Source organism: Acomys minous (genome assembly GCF_964271855.1).
Source record: "Acomys minous genome assembly, chromosome: 17".
In the NCBI taxonomy this organism is placed as follows: Eukaryota; Metazoa; Chordata; class Mammalia; order Rodentia; family Muridae; genus Acomys; species Acomys minous.
Window position 1 is genome coordinate 51467665 of NC_140500.1, and position 23510 is coordinate 51491174.

The window sequence follows — 23510 nt, forward strand, 5'->3', positions numbered from 1 at the left end:
TGGCCATTTCACAATATTAATTCATTTTAATCCATGAATATGGGAGGTTTTTTCCTCCTTTTAGGGTGCTTTTGAGGTTCTTGAGTGTTTTGAAGCTTTCACTGGACAGGCCTTTTGCTTGCTTGATTTGGTTTATTCCAAGGTGGAGTCATTTTGTTGATTTTGTTTCAAGGGTAAATGGTGTTTGTGATCAGCCTACATTTGAAATACTCATAGAGCTCAGGAACTTAGTAAGGGACCATAGAGAGGGGTGTTTTCCAAAGTAGGGGAGACAAATCATAGTAGTATACAGCCGGAGGGAAGTAGGGAACAAAAGGGGATAAACTGGTAATCTGGAGTGGGCCAGGGGAGGCAGGCTAGAGGAAAGACAGTGGGGATGGGTAATGAGCTCTAAAGTTACATGGGAACCTACGACTATAGAAGCTTCCTACCACATGTAAATATGTAAAAAAGAGTTTTAATCGAGCTACAGGGTGAACAGTACCCTGCCCAGACACCACATACTAGCAAATAAAAAAACCTCAGTACCTGACATTGGTGAGTTGTTAACCTATGGGATCCCGTAGACCAGCAAACATTATAAGCCATCACCACTACTTATTTCTTCCTCAAGTTCAGCGCCAGGCTCTTCCTATTCCACCATGTTTATAAATCTTTGGTCCTCATTTAGAAATTAAAATAATTAAACAGTTTATATCTTAAGATGTATTTATAAGTTCCAAGCATTTTTAAGGTCCTTTCTCCAGGTTGGTTTATCAATGACACAAGCTAGAGCTGTCTGGGAAGAGATTCTCAGTTGAGAAAATAGATCATAAGATTGGCATATAGGCAAGTCTGTCAGGAATTTTCTTTATTAATTATTGATGTAGGTGGGCCCAGCCCACTGTGGGTGGTCCCACCCTTGGGCAGGTGTACCTGGGCTGATTAAGAGAGCAGGCTGAGCAAGCCTGGAGAAGGGAGACTGTAAGTGGTGTTTCATCATTGTCTCTGCTTCAGTTCCTGCCTCCGAGTTTTACCTTGAGTTCCTCCCCTGACTTCCCTTCCTGGTGGACTCACCTGTAAGGGGAAATCACCCCCCAAAGCTGGCTTTGGTCATAGTGTTCTATCAGAGCAATAGAAACCTAACTAAGATGCCATCTGGATTTCTCCTCTTTTCCCAAAGAGGCACCTTCTCCTTCTCCCTTTAATAGTTCTTGTATTTTTAATTAATTAAGTATATAACTAAAGCAAGTATTGTTGATTTAAAGCAGCCTAAAACTGCATGTGAGTTCTATAAAAGTACATCTGTACCAATTACCGGTTAAATGTTTTCAATTAGAATTATAAGAACAATATGCTATTCAAACCAGGATGGATTTTCCTAAGCATTAAAACATTTACCCAATATTTACATGTCTCAAAGCACAAACAGTAAAACGGTTTGGTTTTTTTTGTGTGTGTGTGGGTTTATTTCTTCTAAATGTTTCTATATTTCATTGCAAATCTTACCAAAGTTGAAATGTGCTGACCTGGTAAGGAAATGCTTGCCGTTCCAATGCCTCCAGAAGGTGCCTTGGCAACTGGTTGAGCTTTTGTGATTTCAGAATCTCTGTGTTAAGCCAGGACTAAGTTGTTTCCTTTCATGCCTGTGGGTTGTCCTAACCACGTTCACAGTTAGTATGCCATTGACAACAACATAAGTTTAAAAGTGGGTAGCCCATCACTTAACCTTCATAGAAGTTAGCTCTGGAGTAAGTCTCCTCATTGCCCCATGTTTACCACATGGGGTTCGCATTTTTTTTAATGGTACCTAAATGCCTCGCCTGGTGACTGACCTTTTGGAGTTATTGGAAAGCAGCATGTTTGTGATGGGAAGGGGAGGAGGGAGCAAGGCAGGAAAGAAGGGAGTTGGGAAAGGAAGAAAAAAAGAGCTGGGCAAAGAGGGAGGAAGAAAAGAAGGTGGATTTCTATGTCTTGGAGCAATAACTCTTACAGTATTAAAATGAGGCTGAGTTTAATTTTAGATATCTTGATAATATGCATTTATAGCTTAGTCTTTGTAACTGTAGGGTTGGCCCAGGTCATTAGCTGCTTTGGGACTAAAGGCTACCATAGCAGTTAAATGTCACCTGTGTAGAGTCTTTGGCCAACTCAGTCACGGGGGGGATAATATAGTTGCAGTGGGTTGAGACTGCCTGGATCAGGGTCCAATGCTTTTACTTGGATAGATGTCCCCTGGTTCAGCCTCAGTGAGCAACCCCAAGACCCACCTTGCTGCGAGCTAGATTTGGGGGTTGACCCCTTCTTGGCTGTTCAGTGCTGTCCTCAGCCCTTCTCATAACTGCTGTGAAAGAAGGATGTCAGATACTTAGACTTTTGCCTGGATTTTATTAATTGAAAAATGTAAGCATGCCTTGGACTGTATTGCTATACTTAGTTTGAAAGACTTTTGTGGAAATAGTATCGCCTCCGTTTGGACCATTTGATAAATACATGATCTGTTTAGCTGCTGACTGGGATTGGACTAAAGTTCATGTGCACACTAGCAGCACTTGTTTTCTTGGTGCATAAACTCATCTGGTTGATACATAGTTTTAGAAGCTAAATATTTTCAAGACAACAATATCTGGTAGCATATTTCCACTCTATTACCACCAAGACAATCAGAGTTTTATAGAATTCACCATCAGGGATCCTATACCAACAGGGTTTCCCCACTAGACATCATTTATTTTGTAGCCATTTATGCTTTGGACTTCTATAAAGCTTGTTAATGGTACTATAGATACTAAACCTGATCCTCATCCCACAACGAAATTAAGAGATAAAGCCTTTACCTCTGTTCATGCTAGGGTTAAAATTGCTGTGGTGTGGCTCATCTCTGAACCTCCACCTGAAATCCATTTTTCAGTATTTCACAGTTTTGATTAAACTGGAGAAATTATAAAAATTGAGATTTAAGTGCTGTTAAGTCAGCAAACATAACAACTGCAAGCTAGTCTAATGCTTCTCCACTTTCTGTCAGGGATATAAGGGTGTAGCTTTTCTTCTTCTTCCTGCCACAAAATTGCCATTTTTTTCTCTGTGTGACATGATCATATGTATGTAATTAGCATACATGTCTTCTAAATGCCATCATTCCTCCCAAGGTTGATTTAGGCATATATTCAAACCCCCACCTTTGTGTGTATATTCACATTTGTTTACCCTATCTCATATACTGACTGTGAATACCAAGTTCCACTCTCATAATTCAGCAGTGACAGGTAAAAATAGATGTAAGTTTCAGAAAGGCTCATAAAAATGGCCATATTAAAGAAAAGCAATGACCAACAAGATGTATGATGGCAGTCAAAAATAGGAGGGACCAAGCCAGTTGTTCCTTTCTTCAGAAGCCATAATTTAGTCACACAGTATTAGTTGGTTACAGACACTTTCCAAGTAATAATAGATCTTTCTCACCATAGGAAGTGACAGATAAATTGGGCATCAGAAACAGAAGTAAGTGACTTCTGCCAATTGATACTAAAATGTTTATTAGTCCGTTTTGTTCCGTGTTCATTTGTGGATGGCAGGAATGTATTGTGAGGGCTTCTGGCAATTCTAGAAACCTGAGCTGTGAAGTCGAACATTTCTATGTCATCCACACAGAGAGACATCACCCAAATGTAAAAATAGCTGTGCGCCAGTGCACACAGTAATGTTGTGTGATGAAAAGACGGGCGCTCTGTCTGCCTGTGCCCACGCACGCATTTGCTGACGAACACACTCTGTCCAGGTGGAGCCCTCCCCCACTCCTGGCCAAGATTCTCACTTGAGAAGTGATTCCAGATGCTTTCACATGCTGACGTCTGTCAGGGGAAAAAGTACATCCTGGCCAGCACCGAGGCTGGCATTGAACGTCCCATGGGAGTGCAAGCATGCCCTTGCTGCGTTGTACATCCTTGCATGTGCTGTGACGTCCTGTCGTTTCTACACTGGGGTACACTGAAATGCCACCTTGGAGCTGGTTGGGTGTTTGCTGATCAGTAGAATTTGGCATTAGACACCAGTGCTTTTCACCTGCGAGTCTGTCGATTCTCTCTTAGTATAAACAAATGGCACCAATTCCTGTCAGGTGAGCGAGCTCCCCTAGGGGAAATGTTGGGTAGTTGTGGGTTCTTAGTTCTTGATTCTTTTGAGCTCTAGGTCTAGAGTAGCAGCAGCCATGTGCCTGACATGGAAGAGGGTGTGCAAGAAGGAAGTAAATGTCAGAGTGCACAGGGTCAGTGGTTGGAAGTGAAGACAGCAGGCCTCTGCCTGCCTCTGTCTGGCTAGACCTGCACAGAGTGTAGGGCCTGGCTTGGCTGATTCTAAATTTCTCAACAGGCCTGGGAGAGAGAGAGAGAGAGAGAGAGAGAGAGAGAGAGAGAGAGAGAGAGAGAGAGAGAGATTGTGTGCTATGGTATGTGTGCTGTATGTGTGTGTTGTATGTGCTGCATGTTATGTGTGTTGTGTGCTGTGTGTGTGTGTTATATGTGCTGCATGTTATGTGTGTTGTATGCTGTGTGTTATATGTGCTGTGTGTGTGTGTGTGTTATCCTGGCTTTTAAAAAGTTGGCAACTGGAAGAAACTTTGGAGGAATACAAGATAAGCCTAACAGCCTATCTGTTAACCAGAGGAGTCTGTTCCAATATTCCAACTGTCCTGGAGCAGCAGCCTCAGTGTCATTTGGAATCTAGATGATAATTCAGATTCCCAGGCCCCACCCCATCTTTGCTAAACCATTTTAACAAGACTTTGAATAGTCACTTTCCATGCAAAAGAAACATTTGAATCACTGGTAGAAATTTTGTTTGTTTGTTTGTTTGTTTGTTTGTTTTTCACTTTGTGTCTGTTTCTGTTTTCATTTTAATTTTATTAATTTATTCAGATTACAACTCAGTTGTTATCCCATCACTTGTATCCTTCCGATCCTACCTCCCTCCCACTTTCACCCTATTCCCCTCCCCTAGGTCTAAGACTGAAGGGGACCTACTCCCCCACTATATGGTCATAGACCATCAAGTCTCATCTTGGTAGCCTGCTTATTCTTTCTTTGAGTGCCATCAGGTCTCCCCACCAAGGTCAAATATGGAGCACCAGAGTTCATGTCAGAGTCAGTCCCCACTCTACTTGTATTGTCCTTGATTAGTAGAATAGTTTGAGCAGACCGCCCTGTGCCCCGATCCACCCATCACAATGTTCTTCTTGTAGGTATCTGGGACACTCTGGGTCCTTCTATTTCCCCATCTCCTATATTTCTCTTACCCAGAGTCTCAGTATGATGTCCTCACATCTATCCCAATCTCCTGGTAAGTGAAAACTTTCATGGGACATGCCTTTTGGGCTAGTGCCCAATTATAAGTGAGTATATACCATGTAAGTCTTTCTGCTTCTGGGTTAACTCACTCATTATGATCATTTCTAGTCCCATCCATTTGTCCACAAATTTCGGGATTTCCTTGTTTTTTAATAGCTAAGTAGTATTCCATAGTGTAAATGTACCACAGTTTTTTTTTTATCCATTCTTCAACTGAGGGACACTTAGTCTGTTTCCATGTTCTGGCTATTATGAATAAGGCTGCTATCAACGTGGTTGAGTATATGTCCCTGTTGTGTGGTGCAACATTTTCTGGGTATATTCTAAGGAGTGGAATAGCTGGGTCTTGAGGAAGCCCTATTCCCAGTTTTCTGAGAAAGCACCAGATAGATTTCCAAAGTGGTTGTACAAGTTTGCATTCCCACCAACAATGAAGGAGTGTTCCTCTTTCTCCACATCCTCGCCAGCATGTGGTGTCACTTGAATTTTTTATCTTAGCCATTCTGATGGGTGTAAGATGGAATCTCAGAGTCATTTTGATTTGCATTTCTCTGATGACTAAGGAGGTTGAGCATTTCTTTAAGTGTTTCTCAGCCATTCGATATTCCTCTGTTGAGAATTCTCTGTTTAGTTCTGAGCCCCATTTCTCAATTGGGTTACTTGGTTTGGTGGTGTTTACTTTCTTGAGTACTTTATATATTTTGGATATTAGACCTTTGTCAGATGTAGGGTTGGTGAAGATCTTTTCCCAGTCTGTAGGCTGTTGCTTTCTTTTGTTGACAGTGTGTCCTGCCTTACAGAAGTTTCTCAACCTCATGAAGTTCCATTTATTAATTGTTGACCTTAAGGCCTGGGCTGTTGGTGTTCTGTTCAGGAAGTTGTCTCCTGTGCTAATGTGTTCAGGCTCTTCCCCACTTTATCTTCTAACAGATTTTGTGTCTCAGTTTTTATGTTGAGGCTCTTAATACACTTGGGCTTGAGTTTTGTGCATGGTGACAAATATGGGTCCAATTGCATTTTTCTACATGTAACCATCCAGTTAGACCAGTACCATTTGTTAAATATGCTATCCTTTTTCCATTGAATAGATAGATTTGGCTTCTTTGTCAAAAATCAAGTGACCATATGTGTATGGATTCATTTTTGGGTCTTTGACTCGATTCCATTAATCAACCAGCCTATTGTGGTTGTGCCAGTACCATGCTGTTTTAATTCCTTGTTGCTCTATAGTACAGCTTAAGATCGAGTATGGAAATTCCTCCTGAGGATCTTTTATTGTATAGGATTGTTTTTGCTATTCTGAGTTTTTTGTTTTTCTATATGAAGTTGAGAATTGATCTTGCAATGCCTTTAAAATATTGTGTAGGTATTTTGATAGGGATTACATTGAATCTGTAAATTGCTTTTGGTAAGATGTTAATTTCCCCGATCCACGTGTTGTCATTGTTTGATACAGAGTTTTGTTATATAGCCCAGGCTGGTCTTGAACCTTGTTATCCTTCTAGCTTGCCTTCTCCCTGAGACTTGGGATTACAGATGTGTACTACACCCAGTTCATGGTGGAAAACAAAAATAATCATTGGATATTCTCTTTTCTTAATCACTGTTCTACCATGTTATCACTCATGCGTGCCTATTGATTAGCGAGTCCGTGGAGAAAGCAGTATAGCCTCTCAGACATACAACACTTCTTGACTTCTAGCACTATGACAGTACCTGCCACACAGGAGCATTTCATAAATGAACAGAGGCAGTGAAATCTCATCACATGGGGTCTCATTAGACTTGGACAGAAGGAGGAAACCTCAGCAACTTTACAATGTTTTTTTAAACTTGTCTATTCTCCTGGTTTTATTTTCTATTCTGCTATATTTTTTGTTCACTTTGCATTTATACGACCTGTTCCTTGACCTGGTATATGGTAAGTATGAATTAACTGGATGAAGTAGGAAAAACAAAAGGCTCCGTGCTGGCTCTCCTATATCAATGTGGGTTTGTTTTGTTTTGTTTTGCCATCATCTTTTATATATTCAAATTGAAGACTATGGCTTGTGACTTTAAGGAAACACATAATGGACCCAAAGAAGCCAAGTAACTAGGAGAGTCCAAGGGAGGATGCTTGAATCTCCCTCAGAAGGGCAGATAAAATAGACATCAGAAGTAAATGAAGAGAGAGAACTGGGAGAGAGAGAGGGGGTGGGAAGGGAAAGGAGGGTGGGGAACATGGTGGGTGGGAGGTGAGAGAACCGGGAGAGAGAAGAGAAACCAATGGGGGGCGGGTATCTCTGGGACAAGCTGGAGACCTACAACGGGGTAGGCGCCCGGGAGGATGTGCGATGACTCCAGCTGAGACTTCTAGCCCTGTGGGATATGAAGGCTGAAGTGACCACCTCCTGCGTCTAGGCAGGACTTCCAGTAAGAGGAGTAGGACACCGACCTACCCACAGAAACTTTGACCAAAAATTTACTCTGCCGACAAGGTGTGCAGGAGTAGAGATGGAACAGAGATTGAGGGAAGGTCCGAACAATGACTGGCCCCTCTTGAGACTCACCTGACGCTGTTAGCAATATTCTGCTATGCTTGCAGACAGGAAACTAGCATAACTCTCCTCTGAGAGGTCCCATCCAGCAGCAGATTGAAGCAGATGTAAAGACCCACAGCCAAGCTTTAGGCAGAGCTTGGCGAGCCTTGTGGAAGAGTTGGGAGAAGGATAAAGGGACCTGAAGGGGACAAGAACTCTACAAGACTAACAGAATCAACTAACTGGGGACCATGGAAGCTCACAGAGACTGAACCACCAATCAAAGAACATGCATTGGCTGACCTACACATATGTAGCTGATAGGCTGCTTGGTCCTCATGAGGGTCCCCTAGCAATTAGAGCCGGTGCTGTCTCTGACATGCACTCTCTTGCCTGCTTTTGGGATTACTCTCCCCTAGTTGGGCTACCTTGTTGGGCCTCAGAGGGCAGAAGAGGATCTGTTTAGTCCTGATGTGAATTGATGTGCCGGTATGGGTTGGTGGGGAAGGATCCCCTTTTCTAAAGAGAAGGGCAGGAGAGAAAGAGGAAAGAAGATGTGAGGGAGGACCAGGAGGAGAGGAGGGAGATGGCTGTAATAGGGATGTAAAGTGAATAAAAAAGTAAAGAAAAGAAAATGTATTGTAACAAATGCATCTATGACTATCATATATGTATATAAGTATAAATCTATATGTGTGTGTATTCACATATAACTCACCAGCAATAGCATGTGTTGTAATAGGGCTTTAGTGCCCTTTCAGAAGTATAGAGCGTTATCTATAATGGAAAGTTTAGTACGCTACCTTTATGCCCATCTTATCCACACAGAATGATCAGGGAGGGTCACCTGCTCTTCTAGTATTGACATTTACATCAATCACATGCTTTAATCAGACTGTCTCTAAAATATATAGCTAAGAATGAGGAGAATAGGCCAGCAGATGGGAGAATATTGTTTCTTCTACTGGGGCTTACCTTTTTGTGGCATGTTAGAATTTTAGGTGTAAAGGGCAAAATCTTTTGATTCTAGTAACAATATTTGAAGTAGGAAAAAAATGACAATTAGACGTCTTTGCTTTTTCTGAGAGACATGTTGTCTTTCTATGACCCTGCCCTTTGAGTAGAAGTTGGCATCCCGTGGCATGTAGTATGTATGTCAGTAGCCGTGCCTTCTAAGAGAGTTTATCCCACACAGCCGCACTATGCGGCATCTCACCTTTGTACTTGTGCAAGTGCTAGGCTTTCTGTTCTTGTTGTTTTGATTGTTTGTGGTTTAAAAAAAATATTACATCTAGTGTGGTCATTCTGAGTACTTGGGTTTAGTTTGAAAATATAGTAAAACTTTTAAGAATTAGATAAATAAGAATAATAAGAATTCTGTTTTAGGCCCCAATGAGCTATAAAACTGGCTTCTGTAAATGTGTTGCATAACTTACTTTTTTTGTTTCATGTGAATAAATGAAGGGATAAGTGTCACTTTTGATAATTATAATATGATTAGTTTAGGTATTTGATTATAATGAACTTAAAGGCTTGTATACAGATATATATATATATATATATATATATATATATATATATATATACACATATGTATATATTTACAAGGCAGTTTAACTATGCTATTAAGCTTAGTCAACTGATTTTTTTTAGCATTCAATTTTCAAGCAGGGTATTCTGGTAGACCTTTAATAGCGTTTGCATAATTAAAGGGCAATCATAAAGAGATACACTTTAGGTTGCTAATAGTTTGTGACATTCATAAAGTAAAGGTGATGACTGGGAGGAGAGAGTGACTTTTATGTACATATGCCTGGAATTTCAAATGCTTGTATTGCTTTTGTGAGTTAATTGAAATGAAATAGATGATAAATTGAGGAATTTAATAAGGTTTTTTAACTTATTAAAATCCAGTTGAAGATTATTTTTCATCTTGTATTTTCAAAGTTCATCCTAAAAGTGATATGTGATAGAATTTTTAAATGGAATTTGGTCTATGGATGATTGGGAATATTTTGATCTACTTTTGGGGTGGTATTTTTATGAGATTTCTTTTGAGAAATAGTATTTTGTGGTCTTGCTAAGTGGAATAATTGTTTGTGTTATGTTATGTTTTCATAATGTCATGGAAAATGAAGTGTGTGTGTGTGTGTGTGTGTGTGTGTGTGTGTGTGTTGTACACATGCATACAGGAATGAGTGTGCCATGGTTTGCATGTGGAGGTAACAAGGCAAACTTGGGTACAAGTTCCTTGCTTTCTGTTTTGTTTGTGGCAATCTCTTTGTTCCCCACCTCTGTGTGTACCAGGCGAGCTGGCCTATGACTTTCCAGGGATTCTCCTGTCACCCCTCCCATCTGGCCATAGGAGCACTAGGCTTAAACACATGTACTACTTTGCCTGGCTTTGCATATATTTGGTGGCTTCAAATTAAGGTCTTTGCACTTGGCATGACAAGCACTTTACCCCCTGAGCAATCTCCTCACTCCTCAAAATAAATGTTCTTAAGACAAAAGTAAGTGCAGCAGTCAGTGTTGTCTGGTTTAAAATCATTGCTCCAGACCAGAGACTGCCTGAGCTCAAAATCTGGTTCCCCTACATTGTAGCCATGTGACACTGGGCAAAAATCACCAGATCTCTGTGTATTTAAATTCCCCCATTTATGTGCTAAATGATAGTATCATCCCCCAACGAGTTGCTGTACAAGAATAAATAGATTAACTTAGGCAACGTTCTTTGAAGGCTATCTGACACAATGTAAACACTGCATCAGTTAGCTGATGCTGTGTAACAAAGCACCCTGAAATTTAACTGATGATTTTGATCGAACAGTCCTGGGCTACTTGGGCTAGAGATGGATAGTCGAGAGTGGCTTTGCTCCTTTGTATTATGCGATGACAGATTGAACATGTGGCTGGAGTCACAATATTAGCCTCATCACCAAAACAGTAAGGCTCAAACGCAGAATGGCCTTACAAGCCTCTTTTGCTGTCACATTTGCCGACACCCAATTGGTCAGAGCAAGTCAGAGTCAAATCCAGTCGCAGAGGAAGGAACAACTAAGGAACTTAAGTGCAAGAAAGGGACCTGTGCAAAGCGCTTTGCAGACCTTCCCTTTCAAACACTACACAAGCGTTAGCCACGATTGTTATTGTCATTATTATTGTTATCATCTCTCTAAAACGTAAAGCCACTGAAATTAACTGCTCTTGAGTATGCCTTTGGTTGGTCATTAGTGTTGCTGCTTCCAAATATTGTGGGAGCCTCAAAAATTAATACTTGCAACAAGAGAGTTTTTAAGAGGAGCTTATTCTGCAGAGCTGAAATTATTATTTTTGTTACAAACTGTAGCTGTCCCTGTTGGTCTCCCTGGGAGCATTTTGCAGGCTATAAAATACAGCGATTACTATGGTAATCATATTGCAAGTATAAAATGGCTTTGACCTACTTGTTAAAATGCAGTGTGTATTAAAATAAAGACTGCGATCTTAAAGCTAAATGAACTCAGAATAAAAACAGAATGGCAAGTCCAACAGTGCGAGATCTTTACCGGAAAGGAGGGGATTGGATATAGAGGTGCACACTGCCTTAGCTCCCTCATCTTCTCCCTGAAGCTATGCCCTCTGGGGAATGCCACCCAGGCTCAGCATTTCCCACCTGAACTTGCACAGTCACCATTTGCAGAGGTGCTGTGACACTTTGCATATGACGCTAGGCCGGCTCTTCCAATTCTTTCTCAGTTTCAAATCATAGCAACACCAGGAAGCAGAACTTATCATTTTCCTTTAATAAGTGAGGAACCTGAGGCTCAGAGAGAATAGATGAGCTGCCCCAGGCATGGAATTTCTTCCTTCAAAGCCTTAGCTCATCTAAGACGCGGGCGGGGGTGGGGGTGGGGCAGGATTCTGAAACTTCAAGGAAGAGATTGACCACAGCCTTGTGAATTGATTGGTTCCATAGACTCCATTCGTTAGATATTTTTATTACATTTGTAAATTGACATTCATTTATGCAGGAGATATTTGTTAGATACTTCCTGAGTGCCTGGCAGCATCCTGGCAATTGTGTTTTCCCCATATATAGGGCTCAATGGGTTTTCTAGAGTGAAGGGAGGCATTACTTAGGGGCTGCTCTGTGTTTCAGATAGCCACAGTAAGAGGAGAAACAATGCAGAAGAACTGCACAGAGGACAGCTGAGCACAAACATCAAGGTTAAGGACTGGGGACATTGGAGAGTTGGTATTGATATATTCACAGAGCTGCGTAATGTGATGGCTATAGCCACGGTGCGTACAGCTGGATTGGGATTGGCTGAAGGGAGAAGAGGCAAGACTTCCTGTGGGACTCCTCTTAGACAGGCTGGTACCAAAGTCTAGAAAAAAAGATGATTGTGCCTAGAATAGGGCACAACAGCAGGAACTGAGAAGCAAACAGTATTCAGGGGCGTCGTGGAGCTATGCTGCTGTAGAGAGGGGTTGAAAATAGCGTCTGGTGTCTGTCTTCTTGGGAGTCCGGGTAAATTGGCTCCCTTAAGGAAGGAAATCGAAGGGAAGATGATGACGTATCAGATTTGAGTGGGAAGGTTAAGCTTTGGTCTGTAGATTTCGAGGCTGGACATATCCTGCAGGCCATTTATTCACATGAAAATGAAACTTAGGGCAACTTCCTGGGCCAGAACCAAGCTCTGAGTTCAGCCACGTCTACTCCATCCTTTCCGCACCCTCGTCCCGCTTTGTTTTGTTTCTTGTCCTTTTGTATCACTGTAGAAACTAAGGCCAGTACAGGTAGAGGTTCAATATGTTCAGTTTACAGAAAAGAGCCACAGCTAGAACAGTGCCTGGCAGAGGGGGAGAGATGCCTTGGAGCAGGCGGTCTTGGTGCACACATTTAATCCCAGCACTCTGGGGCAGAAGCAGGCAGATCTGTGAGTTCGAGGCCAGCCTGGTCTACAGAGCGAGTTCTGGAACCAGCCCGGGCTATACAAAGAAACCCTGTCTTGAAAAAAAATGAAAGGTGGGTGTGTGCCTTGGAGAAGAGGGAGAATGCAGTTACCCTTGCAAAGTAGAGGTGCTGAGAGGAGAAGAGGCCCCAGACAGACTTGAGAAAGAACAGACCTGGGAGCCTGCCACAGAGAAAACTGAACTGGTGCCTCTCCTCTCTGCTCCAGGGGCATCTTCAGAGAGAGCTGCTGTGTGAGTGAGTGCCACAACACTTAGCATTTAGACCTTCCAGAAATGCAGGCAGAATAGCCCTGAAAATGTGATGATGTCTGAAAGTGATGGGCAGAGAAGACTTGAGTGTGTATTTCTCTCTCTCTACCCTTCTTTGTTCTCTTTTATTTTCTATATTTAAAAGTAATTTTTATCCAACGGCAAGTTGGCTGTAAGCATAGGTGAAGAAAGATGACTCAGTCCTTTTAGTTGTACAGGAAAGAAAAAGATTTTTCTTTTCAGGCCATTGGATCAGTCAGGGCTTCCTTCCAGAGAAAGGTTCACTGGGAACTATTCAGGGGCGTGGTCTGGGGCCTGCTGCTGAGTGCTGTGGTCATTACTGTAATGTGCTGTGGACCTAGACATGGACTGTGCCATAGCTGGCAGGCATTCGCCACTACACAAACATACACATACACACACACATACATACACACACACACACATACACATACATACACACACACATACACACACACATACATACACATACATACATACACACACATACACACATACATACACACACATACAAACACACACACACACACACACACACACACACACACACACACACACACGAATATAGCCTCTAAGTGAGAATTCTCCTTCCCAAGTCTTCAGTCTTGCAGCTTGTAGTCCTCCTGTTGGTCTCACTGGCAGAATTTGCTAAGGGGTTAAATGATGCCTTTTTGCAGCCTGGTAATTTCCATGTTGCCTAAGACAGTTGTCCCCTCCATAGCTTACAAGTTCAGGCTATCAGTGTTGCCCACATTCATTTTTTTCTTTGGCATAAATAATTTAGAGACATAACCCTCAACATTTTAATTACCTGAGCCATATTAATTGAGATATGCTAACTGCTGTACGTAAACTGGCTGGTAAAGTCAGGAGCACTGATTCTAGATGGCCTTAGAAACAAACCTAAAAGCAAAAGCTTCATACTCGAAATAATGTGATTTTAGTGTGTCTTGTTATTAATAGTTTACAATTCCATGATAAAGAATTGTCAGAACTCTCGTCTCTGGCCCTTGCTCTGTTGGATAACCATGCTCTCTCCTCCTTGCCCTTCCTCCACCTTCCTAAGTACACCAAAGCCAGTCTCCAGCTGTCATGTTACTTTAGACTTAAGTTTCTATGTATGTTTCTTTGAAAAGCTTGCATGCTTTCTAAACATAATTACATCTCACCCAGCAATGACTGGGTTGGTCAGAAGATCTGAACCTGTGTCCCACAAGCAGCAGATTGAGAGAAGTCAAGACTTAGGTTGTGAACGATGCTGGTAGAGAAAAGATGAACTTGCATACTAGGATCCATAACTAGGAGAGGGATGGCTGCCAGTTCCCAGCATGGATGGGCTAAATGAAGGACCAGCTGTCCTGGGATGAGCTGAGCAGCCTTAGGAACTTGCGGCCTAGAGGATGAAGTGTGGCTATACTACAAGAGTTTCTGTTCGTTTTAAGGATGAAGTGGCTACTGCATTAAGTACTAGGAAAGCTGTGAACGCCGTTTCTTCCCCCTCAAGTTTCCATTGTGTAGTACAGTTTCCCATGGTGCGAGGCGGGGGAGGAAGGTGTGACCGTTCCAGAACGTTCCTTAACTGGCATCATTATACGTCGCTCAAGGAACACTGGGCTTCTAAATCTTGACATTATTTCAAAAAGTAGTAAATGTCGCTGGAGGCTAGAGTTCCAAAACACCTTCTCTCTTCGGATGTGGAAGGAGCAACTTCATAGCCTTTGCCAGTCCGTCGTTCCTCGTTCGTAACTAGTTGGTTTTCTTAAACATTTATTTACGTCTTTGTCATTTTTAATGATCTTTGTAAAAAATGAATGAGATAACAGAAAAGTATTCAATACAGGAAAAATGAAAACCAAAGTGGTAACTGGAAATGGTTCTGTCTTTGGTGGGGGGAAGGAGTAAAGTTTTGATTGATTTGTATTTCAAATAGCAAAATTGATTCAGGCTCACAATTTCGTTAGCTTTGACAATTTAGCTGTCCTTACAACCAGCTTATAAATCAGTCCTATCTCTTACCCAAAAATTTTCGTGTTACTTAATATCACCTCTCTTGCCAGATCTTGGGAACTACTGATCCACCTTCTAGTTGGTCAGTAATTCTTCCTTTTCCGGTTTACCATACGATAGAAACATCAGGAAGGTTGTAGCTTTTGGAGTCTGTCTGCTTTAGCTTTGCATGATGCATTTCAAATTTACTTTTTGGTTGCATCTGAATTACTGATTATTGAGCAGTCTAATACCTAGGTGTGTCACAATTTATTATAAAGTCATTTAATGAAGGTATAACATATATGTATCATGAACACGGTACTTAGTAAAACATATTGTGTAGAAAACTTTTCAGTATTATGAAAGCAGTTAGGAGGGGGTCTAGTCTTAGCAGTGTGCAGACTGCAGAGTTGTTTGCCATAGACCATCTTAAAAAATATTTTATTGATTTAATATGTGTGTGTGTGTCCATGTGCACACACATGTAGCATGTTTGGCACAGATGCATGTTGAATACAAGTTGGAGACAACTTGTAGGAGAGTCTGGGCATCAAACTCAGGTTGTCAGGCAAGTGCCTTTACCTACTGAGCCATCTCACTGGGTCCAGGGGTCATCTGCTAACTGACCTACATTACCCACAGTGGATCCTATCAAAGTATAAATATGTTCTTCTTATGTCATCTTAAGTCAGAGCATAGCTTTTGAAGTGTCACAGTATCCCAAAGCCTCCTCCTCATCCATTGCCTCTTGGCTTTCTTTCACCCTTGCTGTCCTCTGTGCACTCTCTCTCTTGCTCACTGGCTCTCTCCGCTTCCCCTCCCCCATATTCACTGGTGTTTATGTAACTGAATTAATTAGACCTGTTTCTCAAGGAGCTAGTTTTCCATAAAGTTCATTTTGCAGTTGGCATGACAGAAGAGCTGGCATATTAATCAAATGCTACAATTTGTTCTTTGTATCTGAATCAGTCCGAGGTCGGGCTCACTGCTTATCTGTTGTCATTTGTACCACTCTGTCCCTTGCAGCAGTGAACCTGGCTTCTTTGTGTCTGGGTGGGTGATGGTTGTGAGTGTTGACTGAGAGTAGGACGGCCTAACAGGGACAGGCCCTATCTCTATAGATAGTGTTACAGAACCCCGAGGATATACAATATCTGTATGAAAATAAATAACAGCTTTTCTTTTCCTTGTTTGGCTGATAATATCTATAGCGTTTAATGGAATAGCTCAATGAAAACTTTTGTCCTTCCTTAAGTACCGTGTTATTTGCTGGTTTGTGTATTCATTTGTGTTTCTGGAATATGCCCACTTAATTACTTCTCCCTCACGCACTTTAAATCCTCAAACATCCTCATATTATAGGTATTTAATATAGTGTGTGTGTGTGTGTGTGTGTGTGTGTGTGTGTGTGTGTAGCTGTATATGTACTATATAGCTCCGGGAGGGAATCAGAATTGGAAGTTTTACCTTTAGTCATTTTGTCACAAAATATAAAAACTTAGAAGGATTTGAGTTCATCAGAAAGATCCATTAAAAGTCCATCAGAAAATTCCAAGTTCTGTCTGTCTGTCTGTCTGTCTGTCTGTCTGTCTGTCTCTCTCTCTCTCTCTCTCTCTCTCTCTCTCTCTCTCTCTCTCTTACACACACACACACACACACACACACACACTTTAGATTAGTTCTTGATTACCTCTGCTAATGTTGCTGAGTTGAAAATGCTACAAGAAGAAAGATCAGTTCTGTTTTCTCATCTGAGAGCTGAGATGATTGGGCTATCTGGGAATTTTAGAGGGGCTGTGTGACTCCTTATCCAGTAACATGACAAACATCACTAATCAATCAGAGCACATATTCCTGTCAGAATATACCCTCCAATTTCTTGTTAAGTCAGCACGCCAGGAAGCTACTACTGATCAGTCGGAATTATTACCTAAGAGGTGAAATCTGATTGCCATTCTGAAAAAAGTATTGTTTAAATGCTAAAACATAGCAGAGATGGTTTACAGAAGTTGGAGAAGCCATTGGATGGCACAAAAGAATGTAGGTGGAGGTGACCATATTAAAGTGATGATCTCAGATTTCAGCGCACCATGCTCTCTGTAGGCAAGTACCATATTTTCTTCATGTTTCTGGTTTTACCTATCCTCGCCCCCTCCCCCTGCCCCTGCATCCTCTCTCATTGTAACATTGTGACATTGTATGCGTACCCATTAGGTGCTGCGTGAAAGAATGAATAAGAAGAAGATGTCCTTGCCAATCTCTCCCCTCCATGAGACTTCAGAGTTCAGTGCATTGTCAAAGAACAGGCACGAAAGTTACTGCTTTAAATGCCATCAGCATTAACTCAGCCCCTTCCTCCAGACTGCACCGTTGCCTGTCTAGCCACATGGCACTATTGGCTGCGCCTGAGCATCTCCTTTCCATCCTTTGTCCTTGTAGTTCCAGAACGTCTGAGGGCAGTACTGTAGAGCATGCATCGTGTCCTTCCCTGACTCGATTCTGAACACCGCCGCTTTGCTCAGTAGTGGGAGCTAGAAGATTTAATGACTGAGAGAATTAAGTTAGCTTTTCAGCTTCAGACAAAGCAGAAAATCACTTCCTTGAAGTCAAACCTATGCAGCCCTTGCCACGTATTTTGAGGGTTAGTTTATGGTTCTGTCATGGGAAGGACTCTGAGGTTGATGCCATCATAACCTTGCTTCTAGAAGATTGCTGCTCAGTAAGCATTTTCCACTTCTCAGCATAGGTTTGTGAAAATAGGATGAAGCCTCTCCTCTCTAGCTGTTAGAAGAATATATCTTTGCAAACAGAAAACATTTTCTTTTCTACCCAGTCAGTGGTGTTTATGTAATAATAATATTTAATAAATTTTTAATAAAAATAAGTTGTACAGGCCAGGTGCTCTGCTCAATGTTTTGTATATAGTCTCCTAAAGTTAAAAACAACCCCAAGACAGTACTATGAATTCCATTTTAAAGGTAAGTGGAGCTTAGCAAAGTCACATGACTCAGCAAAACTCGGAAGATAGTAAATGCCTATACTGGGGTCCCAAGCCAGGCCCCACAATGAAGTGTTCCCCAAATATACCAACCTGGCATTTCCTTTAAGGAGCCTTCTCTGGGCTGCCTTTGCCTGCAGGGCTGGCAAGATGACCTTCCTCTGTCTGCGATCCCTTAGACGTGTCCTTTTCTCCGAAAGGACCCAGGGCAAGCAAGGCTGTCAATGGCGGAGCTCTGGTTTCGTGCTGTTGCTTTCTTTCTCTTGTGTCCTTTTGCTGTTTTTGTTCAGTGGCTGACCGTATTCATCCTCCCTAGAATATCTCTGCCACTTTGCCCTGGTACCCGGATACCATACAGGAAGTACAGGAAGGAGAGCCTGCTGTCCTTTGGTATTTGTAGGTGAGCGAGAGTGGGGAAATGTGTTCCAGCCCCACATGTGGAGCTGCAGCCACGGACCGTCTCCTGCCTGCTGGGCACCTTCACTCACCTTGACACTGCATTATAAAACAGCTTCAGTTTTTCCTACTTCTGTTTTTTTTTTAAACTTACTGTTGTTATATGAATGATTAATACATGTGAATGTTCTCTCTCTCTCTCTCTCTCTCTCTCTCTCTCTCTTGTTTGAGAATCACCCTCCCTCTTGAAGGTGATGATTTGTCAGTTTTATTAATGCCTGAAACATTCTTGGCGCCGTTATGTCTTCAGCTCACTCCTCTGCCCAGTTTCTTATGCTCTTGTGCACATTGTCTTATGACCTCTGGCTCTGCGTCTCCGGTTCTCTGTGGGCTGACATGCGGCTTTGTTAGGTCCTTGGATGCTGTGGGGTTTTCCAGGAGGAACTAATGCTTTCCTTATCTGCACATAGCCCGGATTTGAGAGCTAGATCCCTAAAGGCATTTTTTTTTTTTTAATTTTGCTTGTGTGGAGTTTTCTTGGCATTTCATGAACAAGAGATTTGATGTTAGTTTCCCTTCAAAAATCCCTGATTCGGCCTTTTATTTTTCGCACTCCAAATTCCTTAATGCCACGGGCCTCAGGCTCCTAATTTGGGGGTAAACTTTCTCCTCTCACCAAGATGCCATACAGAAACAGGGATTCACTAGCCTGGTTGGTAGTCTTTCATCTCTGTGTTCATTGCATGTGAAGCCCTTAGTGAGCCTTTCTGGAAGATGTGTCCGTCTCTTGCATGGTCATTAAAGTCCAGGCCTGTCTTTGTTGCTTTTTCTGTTTCTGTGGTAAGGTACCCTGAAAAACAACAACAACAACAACAACAACAACAACGAAGCAACTTTGAGGGAAGGGCCTTGTTTTGGTTTTATAGTTTGAAGATTCCGTCCATAACGGTGGGAGGGTCTGGTCCCAGAAGCTGGTCCTAGGAGCTTCTGCAGTCAGAAAGCAAAGAGCAACGAATACTGATGCTCAGCCAGCTTTCTCTTCTGTATGCAGCCCAGGACCTGTGTCTAGGGATGATAGACCCACCCTATCTAAGTTGAGTCCTCTTACCTGAATCAAGCTGCCTCCTCACAGACAAGGACAAAATCTAACACAGTCTAGGCAGCCCTTCGCAGATATGGCCAGCAGCTGGTCTCGTAAGATGTTCTAGATCCCGCAAGGTTGATGGTGATGATCATCACAGCCCCCAAAGAGCCAAGACAGCCACTGCCCTTCTACCTCACATCCGTAGCCCTAGCTGTGGTGTTTCTCACAGGCTTCAAGGTTATTTGGTTATTCTCCCCCAGGAGTGCTTCCTGGTTCTCATTAGCTGAGAACACAAAAGAATTTTTGTCATCTAGTTGACAGGAGCATCTGACCCATGGCCCAGGGGCTGCATGTACCCCAGAAAAACTACAACTAAACCCAAACCAAAATCATAATGTAGAGATGAGAATAAGGAGGGTGGTTCTTTGTGATTTGATTGCAAGGTTCTTGAGCGTGACTTTTGTAGGTGGCAGTGTTGTGTCGCAACGTCAAAAGGCTGGGCATACCTGTGACATGTCTAGATATTTGAGAAAAGTTGCATTCCCCCAGCTGTCGCTTTTGTCATCTAACACAGGAATATGTATTGAAATATTAATCTTCTTTCCATCTGGAGTCTGTTCAGCTTTTGAAACACTTTGTTAGAAATACGAGCTTTTGCCATTTTCTTAAGCGTATCTCTAGAATCATTTTGTGCATGTATAATATGCATCTATATGCACAAAACTTGAAGGTTTGTTTATGCCAACACGTATACATTTTACTCTCTGAGCTATATACACAACAGTTCATTTGAAATTCACTTCATTCACAATTGATGCCTTTAGCTCTGCTTCCTTTTTTCTCATAACTACACAGTGTTCCATCATATGGTTTATGCACCAAGTTCCCTGGTATGGAATAGTTGTGTTCATATTATAGCAACTCGCCTATGGCTGTGCCTTGCCTTGTGCGTCATCTGATGTAATTGCCTTTATTTATCTGTCTGCTTTCCACTCCTCCCATTCTGCTCTGTTGTGAGTTCCGTGTGGTCATCTCTCACTGATCATCCCAAGATGACCAGGCACAGGTGGCCTGCCACCAATCCATCCTTATTTCCTTTCCATCTTAGGAGTGACCGTTTTCCAGGAAGAAAAACCAGCAGTCAGACCTTGCCTCCTCCTCTAGATTCTCTACTTAAGCCCTGTAGTAAGGACAGGCTTTGCCACTGGAGTCATCTGTCTATGCCTCTGCTGGCATCCTCTGGAATCCTGCTGTGGGGTACTTTACACTTCCCAAAGTAGAGAAAGTGACTGCATTGCTGAGAGGCAACATGGGCCCAAGTTAACTATGAAAGGCTGGAGACGATGTGAATGCTGAAATAAACACTTAGTTGGTGACTGCTGCTTCTTAATCAACAGTTGTATTGGCATGTCAACTGCAGCCGCGCTTCACTGTTTATCCCTTATTCAATCAACAAATATTGCTCGTTGCGTAACGGGCAGGGAAAGAGACGCTGTGTTGATGGATGTAAAACTTTTACCCTGGTGCAATGCCATGCACAGGTTCAGGGGAAAAAAGTAAAAGTGTGCAGAGGGCCGGAAAGTAGACTGAGCAGAGACTTGGGGAGCACACTGATTCCCCCAAAGGAAGGCTTTCCTCATGTGCATTGTACCCATGGAAGGACCCCTGGAGTTACGTGAGGAAGTAGTCAGGGTTGAGGAACTTGGCCTAGGGTGCCTTTTTAGGTACTGCGCTTGCCATCTGCCTTTTCTGCTACCAACAGCACCTATGCACACTGGGCTGATGTTGCCTGTGTCCAGCTTCGCTAGGGGGTTTGAGTGCTCTTAGGCGCTTTCTAATTTTAAAGCAATAGCTCCCTTAGATTTAAATCTCAATTTGGGAACAGGGCTACGATTGGCCCGCGGCTGGGGAGTTTCACCAATGAGCGTCATGAGGAGGTGGGGCAGCGTTTCTTTAAGCAGTCTGGAGAGCTTCTCTCCCAGGAGCTGAAAATTTCCAGGATCCAGAGCTGCTTGCTCCTGGAGCAGCTGCTGCCCCGGCAATGTCCTCACTTTCGCCAGCAATCCCTGCAGGGCCCTCTCAGGCTCTGCACCACTGGCGGCCAGCATCCCGTGGGGACCCTTAGCCGCTGCCCCTGTCGCTGGTCTCCAGCGGTTGGTTCTCTTGCCTCTCTGCAGTTTCCCTTGGGGGCAGAGATTGTAGTGGTGACCAGGCAAGCGGACCAAGCAGAGACTGAGCCTGGTAAGTGGATCCCACTCAGCACAGGGGAGAAAGACAGGATGCATGCCTGAGCAGAGGCTCTAGCCCCAGGGTTCCCCTTGGGCAAGAAGGAGCCTGACAGCACGAAAGTAACCCGGAGGTGGAGGGAAGGGGTGGGGAGAGGGGTCCTGCCATCCAGGAGCTGGGTGGTAGGCTCTGCCTAGGAGACCCTGGGGCCCACCGTACTTCCACCAGCTTATTAACCACCGTTGGGATTCATAAGATGCCAGAAAGGGTTAACATTACTGCATTTAGGACTTGGTGTGTGTGTGTGTGAATGGGGAGGGGGTGGTGTTAATCTTCTTGGAATTTGATTTTTAAATAGTATTTTATCTGCTTATAATTCCTTTCTTTTGAGTATTTAAAATGTATATACTGCTAATGACATACTACTTGCTCTGTTAAGCTAGCAGAAATATTCCTAGTGTTTCCATGAAGGTCGCTTTTACAGTATTATTTATGCGTTTTCACATACCTTTTATGCCTCGAGCTTACAGTCCCTAAAAGCGAAAGTGTTCCTGGGACTTTAAAAATTCTTTTCTTGGCTCCTTGGTGTGGCTGTATAGCATTAATCAACTCTGAATTTGTACATGTATTCTCTCTGAATCCAGGTAGGAAGAGTCCCCTCCCTCCTCCTGCCCTTGTAGCTGCCTGCAAGGGATTGTGTGTGTGTGTATGTGTGTGTGTGTGTGTGTGTGTGTGTGTGTGTGTGTGTGTGTGTGTGTGTGCGCTGTTTTGGAGACAGTTGGCAGGAATGGGGCGCTCAGTCCTGTTTGCCCAGAGCACCTCATACACCCTGTTAGCTGACTCAGAGAGGAATAGTACAGCCTACAGTGCTGCCAGCCTGGAGGGTTTGGGCAACTGTACCCTGGAAATTTAACCAAATTCCCGAAGAGAGAGAGAGACGATGGTTCTCTAGGCAGGTTAGATTTAACAGATGCATCCAGGCAATTCCCCACCCCGGATCTGTTCTCTCGTTTGTACCTGAGCAGTATGTTCAAAGGTACTGCGCACAGGGTCAGAGTTTATTTATGGAGTTTTATTTTGTAAAGAGGAAGCAGCTGGGAGACATGCCTTCCAAAACTGGAGTAACGTCTGATGCGTGCATTGCCAAATTCCGTTTCCTCCCGTATTAAATGATTTTTGGCTTCAGCAGCCTTGTCTTGGTAGGCTGGCTTGTCCTCGCAGTGGCGTGGATGGTGTGTATCATTTGTAGACTTTGTGTTCTCTGCTCTTTGCACACACTTTTATCTGGGCAGCTAGTTGAGTAATTAGAAAGACAGATATGGCCCAATCTGTACAGACAGAAAAAATAATAATCCCACCAGGCAAGGATCTGTGCCTTTCTCCTTTCAAACCATCAATTGCCGAATCATCCCAGCCACTGAGCAGTTCACATAAAGGTGTCGATGACCTGAGTGGAGAAGAATTTATGCAGCTCATCGGGCTCGCCCCACCACAAGACTTCTTCCTGTGGGGCCAACGAGGAGACAGGGGAGATAAAAACAAGCATAGGAGCAAGCTTGTGCTCTTACTCAGTGACTGCCCAGCGCTCAACGGCTTTCTGGGGACCTGCCCGGGAAAGTGTTGACTGGACAACGAAGGTTTCAAGAAATGCAGAGCACATCAGGACGGCCTTCCTGAGTGACTTATTTCTGCTTTAGGGGAAGGAACACTTTGGTAGAATAACAGATCATGGCTGCTTTTCAAGA

At 42.9% G+C, this 23510-nt stretch overlaps 1 protein-coding gene across 3 annotated transcripts in view; it reads left to right on the forward strand.

Moving 5' to 3' along the window:
• The window catches only part of PRICKLE2 (prickle planar cell polarity protein 2), a 348904-nt gene that overhangs the window by 159346 nt on the left and 166048 nt on the right, over positions 1–23510 (forward strand). Inside the window, exon 1 of one of the 3 annotated variants that reach the window (XM_084765615.1) lies at positions 21492–21780. The exons of the other annotated variants lie outside the window; for them this stretch is intronic. The gene's annotated coding sequence lies outside the window, so the exon portion shown is untranslated. Of the gene's footprint in view, positions 1–21491; positions 21781–23510 lie in introns of those variants that run through there. 3 annotated transcript variants of the gene reach the window in all.